Source organism: Spinacia oleracea, chromosome 3 (assembly GCF_020520425.1).
Source record: "Spinacia oleracea cultivar Varoflay chromosome 3, BTI_SOV_V1, whole genome shotgun sequence".
NCBI classification, from domain to species: Eukaryota; Viridiplantae; Streptophyta; class Magnoliopsida; order Caryophyllales; family Amaranthaceae; genus Spinacia; species Spinacia oleracea.
In genome coordinates, this window is record NC_079489.1 from 21,287,662 (window position 1) to 21,297,503 (window position 9,842).

The following is a 9,842-nucleotide window of genomic DNA, read 5'->3' on the forward strand; positions in this document are numbered from 1 at the left end:
GTTAGGCTCTTGGCCCTATGATCGAAGTTCGTTCTTGTTCGTTAGTCTCTTTTGGTTTATCAGTTTTAGTATGTTTGATTTATGTTCGTAGTGGATTTATATAGAATTAGTCCGTTGATAAAAATTTATGCGGGATCGCAACAGATATCAATTTTCCAAGTACATTCAGATGAATCAAGTGGAAATCATCCTCGCGGCTACAACAAATCGTTAGACCATATTTCTGAAAAGTCTGCATGTGCCAGCGTTATATACGGGATAAGTTTTACTGCACAAGATTTATTCAAATACCGTAATTTTGATGAAGCAAACCTTTCTTTAATTCAATTTGTCATGTATTTATTAGATCTGTATTTCTCTTGTAGATTTTGTATGACTCTTTATTAATAAATAAATTTTCCTTTCAAAAGAAAAGTTTTTACATTGTAATTGGAAGAAAATCCTAATGTTACCAGTCTACCTATAACTATACTACAAGAGAGGTCTAAGAAAAAGTGACACGTGTCGCTCTCATAATCAAAATTTTCCCGCTCTTTTGTAATGTCCTACTTAAACAGAATAATTATATTCTTTACTTGATTTATGACAATATTTTTCCTTCCCTATTAAAAAGAATAACTACATATTTTACTTGATTTATGATAACACTTTTGAATCAGTTCTATTTACTTTAGAACATATGTATAAATTTTAGAACATACGTATATTTTTTTTATGTTCTTAATAAAATGCATGCTCCTAACCCTCTCTGGTTACACAATATTTACTTTTTAGAACATACAAACCATTATTTAGAACATAAAGCTTACATTTTAGAACATGACTAAAGAATGAGTAGAATACTATCTTGTCTATTTGTCTATGATTTGTTGATTGTCTAACACAAAATTTTATGTTCTTAATAAAATGCATGCTCCTAAGCCCCTTGTTTACACAAAATTTACTTTTTAGAACATATGAACCATTATTTAAAACATAAAGCTTACGTTTTAGAACATGACTAAAAAATGATTAGAATACTATCTTGTCTACTTGTCTATGATTTATTGATTGTCTAACCCAAAAAATGCATGAAATTTAAAACATATGCAATAGTTTTTGGAACAATAAGCTTCACTTGTTAGAACATGGACTCAAAAAGGCTTTGTACGTGCATAATTTTTTTAGAACATAGCCCTTAAGGAGTTGAGGTGAATAATGTGAGATTGCCTTCTAAAATTTTGTTGTTATAAGTGTAGAACACAAGGAGAATGGTTTAGAATATACGTCGTGAGTTTTAGAACATATGCCTTAAGTTTTAGAACACAAGGCTTAAGATCTAAAACATATGTCATATTGTCTTATAAAATTTAGCCTCTTTCGATTTATTGTTTAGGTATTACGATTTAAGTTTGAGATATTTTAATTTACTTTTGAGTTTTATTTATTTATTATCTTTTAAATACAACCTATGTAGGAATCAAACCTACATACTCTATGCATTTGCATAGTGCTCTACCACTTGAGCTAATAGGTTTAAGAACACCTAATAAAACCATAATCAGCTCCAAATTATAATGTACGGATGAATGGTTACGAGCTCACACAAATATACCATAATAGAGTTGCTCCGACTGACATAATAAAATCTGTGTCCAACATATTTCTTCACATGATGGACCAAAATTCATGGCTATAAACAAAATAGAAAGAATATTGGAACGTAGGACATCCATGTGCAATGACACATTGCTCTAACATTTGAGCAATCTACCTACTGTTATCTGTCTATTATCTTAAAAATCTCCTCGACCTCTGCAATTTCTTCATCTGAAAGCCTATCAGAAATAACCTGTATTTAAAAATACAATTAAGAAATCAATCTAGATAAACAGTAATGGTTCCGTTTTTCCCTTCTTCCTCCCTGTTCTTGGCAAGTTGGGAAATACTTACCCGTAGATAAACAGAACTGTGTCAACCGTGATATGACTGAGTGATCAAGAAGCTTATCAGGAGCCAAGTCGTCTGCCATTATCCAGGGATGACCTGAAATAAAAATCAGGATCAGAAGTAAGCAGCACAATAATTAGTAGTCATCAGGGATTCGACTATCATAGCAGAAATAAGTGCACTGAAAATTGATTCAGGAGTTCAGAATTCTATGGAATGAACTTCATAGCTAGGGCCTGAATACCTGATGTTGAGAAGCAATACTGGTGTCTGCTAGTTACGGACTCGTATGTATTGTCTTAGAATAACAAAACCGAAAACATGTATGTCACGTCGATAATCGTCGACCTGATGCTGAGAGGAACAGATAATATGCATTGAGCATCCCGATCATTAAACACGAGTAACTTCCTGCATAGCCCATAAAAGAGTTGAAGAAACTACAATGTGGTCAGAATATATGCAATTGCAATTTAGAACATATGAAATTGTATTTCAGAACATATGAAACAATAATTAGAACATATGAAACAATAATTAGAACATACGACCTTATCACTCATGTCCAATTCCTAGGAAGTCATACTTCCTCCTCTCATTTCTTGCAACCAAGCCAATCTGGTAATAGTTGAATTAGTGCACCACTTAATACACTTGACATAAAGTTCAGAACATAACCACTTAATATTCGTATAAACCTTTAGAACATATGCAACAATAATTAGAACATAGACAATAACACCTTAGAACATAAGCAAGATTAGATCTAGACTCCAAAACTTTAAGATCAACTATGACCAGAACCAGCCTATGGCATGGACCAGCTGATTATGAGTCTATCCATTAATTTCCAAACTTGAACCTCGGCTTCGAGGTTAACTTGAAATCATACATACTCCCCCCCTTCGTACATGACAACAAGAAAAGGAAGTAAACTCAAGTCTCATCCTAGCTATATCCTTATAAAATAACATTAATGGGGAGAAGTTGATAGCATGCACTACGTTTGTAACATCGCACTCCGCAATAATATCCATGAATCCCAAGTAACTTGCTAGATGAACACCAAAACAACAGTAGCAGACTCCTAATCCTATCCTCTGCAACAAACACACGCCCCTCATCATCCCTGCACACCACAGCCAGACCCACGCTACCACCAACCCCTACATGCGCATCCAAATTCATTTTCACACAACCTATAGATAGACGAGACCATCCAATAGGAGACACACTCACAACAACAGAGGACTTCAGATGAAATACAGTATCAACCAACACCAATCTATACAGATCATGTTCTTAGCAACTACAAGAGTACCAATGACGACAAGAAAGAGAAATAAGTGTTGATTCCAAGGAAATCAATACACAAAGAATACATGCATGTTACAATCCAACACGAAAAATAAAATTTAAGACCGCAGGAAACCACAAAGATGCAAGAAAATACAAACCTGAAGGTTTCCCACACATTTCAGTATCAGAGAATAATTAAATGTAGCCAAATCGTCCACCGAGAATAGCCAAATATTGGTTTCAGGCTGGACCTTAACATATCTAACAAATGGTTTTCGCGACATTCCCAATTTAGAACATAACCAAGGATGATTTAGAGCATAAGCAAGGGTGATTTAGATAGGACATGATACACTTGACATGAATTTAATTGGATCACGAGGTCTCTTTCAACACAAATTTCTTCCTAATTTTCAGAAACTTATATTGAATCAGGAACTATTTCAAAAACACTAATTTAGAACATATACATGACTGGTTTAGAACATAAGCAATGATGATTCAGAACATAACACCGACATTAATTCATGGAAAATTCACCAGATTGCAATATAACAAGAAATTTGTTAAGCAAGAAAACTCCTAATAAGGAAAATTATTCAGAATATGACGTATTCATAAGGTTTGTCGCCATCACAATTCAATGACACCAGTTGAGTGTTATTATTCCTAAATTGTACTACTAAGAAAAGATGAGTTTCAAATTTCCAGCTTCGACCAAACAATTTTGAACACACAATAATTTAGAACATAAAAACACTAATTTAGAACATATGCATCACTAGTTTAGAACACAAACACAAGATAGAGGATGATAGAGTTGTTCTTACGTCGTCCGATTCTTCTTTCTCTTCAACCTTATTCTCCTACTTTGGAGCCCCGGCGGCAGCAACACCTGCACCACCACCAGTAGCAGCTGACACGGCAACTGCGCCTCCACCAACACCTGCACACAATTTGATGAAGATTGTTGCTACGATGTTGCGTCGGTAATAAGAGAGGAAATAAATCGAAAATTAGGAAATTGAACAATCATACCTCTGAATTAACCTAAACGTACGAAAATCGCTAATTTTGACGAAATTGTTCGTCAAATTTGAATTACAATCCGATGAAATTGAAGAAATTTGAGGAAAGTTGATGAAGATGAAGGGTGATATTGTGTAATAGATCATAAATTTGATGAAGAATTTGACGAATTTGCTCAAACTTGCGAGAATGTGGGGTAAAAATCACCCGCAATTGAAGAGATAAGAGAGAGAAAGTTGTGAGGAGTGTTTAGGGGGAGCAGGAAGAGTTTAGAGAGAGAGAATGCTGATGAGGAAGAAGGGGTAGTGTGCAGCTGAAATTACGAAAATGCCATTACTCTCATATCAAATTTGGGCGGTTAGATTAGATTTGATCGAACGGTGTAGAGAGTGTTCTTACCGTAAGAAGTTTTCTTACGGGAGTCTTTCTCTATATAATCCAACGGTTACTTAATCAATACATATTCCCGTAACAAGGACTTATGCCCAGTACCAAAAAGAATAGGTAAAGCCCACAAAACCCACCTCCACGCATGCGAACTGCATTCCCAAGTACCAAGGGTCGTGGCCCGAGCCCGGTCCAGCCGACGCACGTGTTATGTGTCCACCCATACCACTCTCACACTTTCTCAAACAAGAAACAAGGAGAATATGAAGAGTTCTTTCAATGTGGGACAAAAATATTCCTCTTATTTTACACTCCTTTCTTTTGTGTTTCCCAACAAGAACTTCCAACACTAATCATGCACACGCTCTCCTTGGATCCTACCTATGGGATTAACAAATGTACGACCTGTTATTGGAAGGGGGGAGGGGGTTACTTGTAGTTCATGCCAGGACAACATTCGTTATACATGTTTGGAATAAGTAGTTTTTTTCAATCTGGGTTGTTTGCTACTGTATTCAATCATTCTTTCTGTGTTGCTACTTTTATGGTTGCTGTCAATCTGTCATGTAGCAGCTGGGATGGCTGTGGCCTGTGGGATGGTACAACTCGCACGCATCCTGGATTTGGTTGTTGGCTTTCTGGTGTAGATATCAGCACACAACAGCTCATGGAGTATATTGGACAGGTCTTGATCAATGGGTTAGAAGTGAAGCACATTGTAATGAACTGTATTTCCCAATTTTTTTTTATCACACTAGAGTACATCTTTTGAGAGTTCCGTTTAAGAGCTGAAATTTTTTAAGAAGTGGCATGTAAATTACTATACAACTTTGTAAAAGCACTATTGTGTTTGAGAAAGATTTCTAACTTGCTGGAATTACATACGGGATGGTGAAAAATAATGGTGTCACAAGTCTTCTTTTCAAAATCACTTGCCAAGGTAAATAAGAATAAAAGTTTCAATTTCTTCTTCTGAGAAGTCTCCAACATATTTGTCCGACAAAGCATAAAGGGGCTCAAATTAAGGATGTTTCAGTAAGGCTATCAAAAAGTGAACAGACTTGAGAAACAGAAATCAACTAACTTTTGAACTGAATATATCCTAGAAATAGGGATCTTAAAACCAAACCGATCTGATTTAACCCGTTAGTTCAAGATTTGAACCCGAACCGCTGGCAACCCGAGGAGATCCTCAACCCGATTTGCTTCTGATAACATTTAACCGAACCAAAACCCCATCCGATCTGATAGCAATCCCAAAACCGATTATATCCGATAAGAACCCTAATCGACTTGAATCGATAAAAATCGGTATCCGATTTACCTCGACCTGTGTTAAGTGTTAACCCCGAATACCTTCTTTTTCACTCACACACTGATTAATTGCAACATCTTTTATTGACTTGGGTGTTAATTCTTCAATGAATAAGGTTAGGCTTGACAAACCATTCATCTCCATTCAACATTGCTATCATATAAGCTCATGCATTATGAAAGACTCTCAGCTTTTAGGAACTAAACTAGTTTTTGGGCCCGGGCGATGCCCCGAGTTACTACATTAGTAACATTCAAATTTACTTATATTTTTTTTAGCAATAATAACATGAAATATGTAATAGATTAGCTTCATTATTTAAACTCGAGGTTAGAGGTTCAAACCTTATGCAAACCATGTTTGACATTCTTTTAAATGTATATGAAGATTATATGGAGCGAACGACTTATAAGCACAGTGCCACGTGCCACGTGTCACATATACTTTATTTTAGACGCCTTTTAATATATAGTATAAATGACAAGGTTAACTAACTCTCTTGCTCTACCAAAGGCCTCATCCAGCCAGACGCTATGACAATGATAGCAAAATCAAAGGCATTACCAACTGAAAAGCAATCATGTTGGCAAGAATATTAGAAAATGATAGCTGCTTAATGAGTGAGTGGTCAGCAAGGTTTTAGTCACTTTCTTTATTCTGTCTATATTGCAATGACACCCTTGCATCTGGCTGTTTGCCTGTTTGGCATTTATTTAGATAAAAATGAATGATCAACAGTCTATACCTTTGCTAAGGACCGTTTGAGTCAATGGACAACTTGATTTGCATATCTTTATGTTGTCTATAACTCTACATGCTAATTGGCTTAACCAATTGAGGTTGGCATGAGTAGTTAATGGTCTCTTGCTCCTTAACCAAGGTCTCGGATTCGAGCCTTGGGAATGGAAAAAATCTCAACTGGGAGGGATGCTGCCTATCGAGGTACCCATACAAACTCCCGCGTGAGATTAGTCCACTCGCCGAAGGCGGTGGGAACTCCTCGTAGTAGAACCAAAAAAAAAAAACATGCTAATTGGCTTAAATTGAACAATTATGTGGAGTTCCAAACTCGATCTAAGGTAGACACAAATCCACTTCTCGTTTAAAATCAACTCGACCTATTCTTGACCAAACCTGAAATCAACCTTAAATGATGTTGACCTAAACCAATTTAACTACTCCGTATTATTATTATTGTTAGTATTATTATTTCATAATCATCATCATCGGCGTCTAGTCATCATCGTTACGGAGTATTATCTTTTATATTTTTGTGCAAATGTCTTCATTATTAGGGTGATGATAAAGGTCGCAAGTTGCGACAACATTTAGTTGTCGCAATCTTACATGTCGCAGTTTAATTGGTACATATAAGCGCCACGTATGCTATGCGTCATCATAAATATTTTACTATCAATGCAATATTTTTACTACAAAAATATATAAATTAGGTAATCGATGTAAAGAAGGAAACAAATCAGAATATTAAGATTTTCCTACCTTTTTTGAAACATATATAATAGATTATATAAGTTAAATATTTTAATTTCCAATTTAAATCATGACACATAAGCATGCCATATCATCATTGTGACACGGCTTAAAGGTCGCATGTTGCGACCTTTATCATTTTCGTCATTATTATTATATGTAGTATTTAATTCTTGTAGTAACTATCAAAAAGAGAAAATAAAAACACTTGTAGTTTCCTTTGTTTGGGTGGTCCAGATTCCAGACACACAACATTGCAACAACTTCAGTCAATTAAAATAATGCGATTATTTGTTAATGAAATTTTATACTCTGTAACAAATAAAAAAAATTACACCATTTATTAATTTAAAATTAGGAAGTCTTTGTCCAAAAATGAAATAATTTTTTCTTTAATTATTTCAAATAAAAAAAAGGGAGAATTATTTTCTTCCCTCAAAAGCACTATAAAATTATCAAATTGTCCTTATTAATTATTTAAACAAAATACACTTCTGCAAGGCATCGACGAAATTTGATGGATTAGAATTGTTACGCCTGGTGTGAGTCATAGAAATTTTTATTTTAAAAAAAATCTTAAAAATACTTCGTATAATAAGAACAACAAATTGATGTTCATTAGCATCTTTAAAGTTGATTTTATGCTACTTTTGTTCCTTTCTCGGGGGAGGGGGTGTTCAGGAGTGGTTGGTGTTGATAGGAAACCAAGGGAAAGAGAATTATATTAAGGACAGAAACTTACAAATTCGATGAATGCTTGATTTTTGTTGGCCCCAACATTGCACTTTGTATTGACAACCTTACCAAAAGGCTTCCCCAATTCAATCAGCTCCTCCTCAGTGCATTCCCATGGCAAGTTTCTCAAATGAAGCACCTTCGATGGAGGTTGGGTGTAACGGAACTGTGGCTGACTCGACACAGAAGCCATTACGCAAGTAGCCCCACACAGAGGCAGCCAAGAAACTCCTGCAATACAAGGTAAAAAACAGCTGAATAATTCCATGTGAAATCAATCATCCACTAAGGTTACTAAATATCAAACTTCTGCAATCGAAAAAATAGCACGCTCGACTTTTTTAATTAAAGTAACACTATCTTTAAGGTGAATAGTTATCGAGCTCCCTTCACTAATCACGCAACTCTAAATTAACCAAAAATTGCAATAATCATATCGTCCTTGATTAACACAATGATGATAAATTGAGAGGTAATATGAGGTCATTATTTTGTTCATCAATTCAACAGGTCAATTTCTTGCTCGAATTCTTACTGAGTTCCTTCAATATCCAAATTATGAACAACATGTTCATCAATTCATCAATTGTCGTCCTCAAATTGAAAGAAACACAAATTACACAATCAAACACGAAGTATTAAAATCCCTAAAAATCGAAGTGAATTTGAGACGAAAATAGTCGAAACATGCAAAAGTAGTGCAAAAAAAAAGGATATAGAAAGATAATTAGTTTACCTGGTGTAAGAATAGACGAGAGAGCGAATCGTCGGGATGTAAGTTGTGAAAATTAGGGTTCTTCGGTTCTAAAAGTGTGCAGAATTGGGATGAATCGAAGAGCAACAGCAGATTCTCTCACCTCTCGCACTCTTTCCAATTCTATGGTGGGGTAAAGGCGTAACGCTTACTAACCAAAGTCGCAAGTAGATCTGCGCTTCGAGCGCACTATAGCAGATTAAAGATAGCTGTGGCTCGGGCTCGGGCTCGGGCTTCGGGCTGGGCTTATGGGCCTGGTTCATGACAAATCAGCTTTTATCACGCTGGGCTAAATTTTTAATATGGAGGCTCAAGGTCATGGCCCCTCGTACCGGGTCGGGTCGTCATGTATAAGTCTTTAACTTTAGCGTGTTTTATCATGTTGGGTTGGATCGAGTCGTGTTCCAAAAAAGTGAGGGCCAAGGCCCATGACATTGAGCCCGTGCCAAGCTGAGCTCTTTTCTTGTCGGTTGGCCTCGGGCCGGCCCATAGTCATCTTTACAGCAGATTAGTAAGTAAGGCGATTTAATATCTCACCCTAGCCGAACCAAACTATTTGGCTATACTTCGTATCATCAATCCTTTAGATTTTGAGAGAGTTATATAGTCATATTGGAAACCAAGAGGCTAAAAGGCGAAAACCATGCCCTCATGATCCACCGCCCGGCCACTCGAGCATCGTGGAGTAAGTAAGTTGCAACATATGTTATACATTTTCATACTTAGTCCCATTACTCTTTACCAATTGAATATGCGCTAGATTTGAGTTATGTGCCTCAATTGAGCCACACCAAGAGTATGTCGGTACAATTGAAGGATTAGTAACAAGAGTGATTGGATATCTCTTCTAGGCATGTAGCTCATGATTTTACTTTCCCTAGTGTTCTAATAAAGGCCCTGAAA

The 9,842-nt window shown here is 36.0% G+C and overlaps 1 long non-coding RNA gene across 3 annotated transcripts; it reads right to left on the reverse strand.

The window, feature by feature from the left end:
• Positions 1-1,591: 1,591 nt before the first annotated feature.
• Positions 1,592-9,109, reverse strand: LOC110778904 (uncharacterized). 3 transcript variants are annotated; one of them, XR_008930149.1, is made up of 7 exons: positions 8,922-9,109; positions 8,193-8,416; positions 4,059-4,174; positions 2,481-2,547; positions 2,174-2,340; positions 1,933-2,025; positions 1,592-1,831 (listed from the first exon to the last, which is right to left on the reverse strand). It is a non-coding gene; the product is annotated as an uncharacterized lncRNA (long non-coding RNA). The 3 variants fall into 3 exon arrangements; XR_008930150.1 differs by lacking the exon at positions 2,481-2,547 and having other exon boundaries at positions 2,174-2,369; XR_008930148.1 differs by lacking the exon at positions 2,481-2,547 and having other exon boundaries at positions 8,922-9,108.
• Between the last annotated feature and the right edge of the window lie 733 nt (positions 9,110-9,842).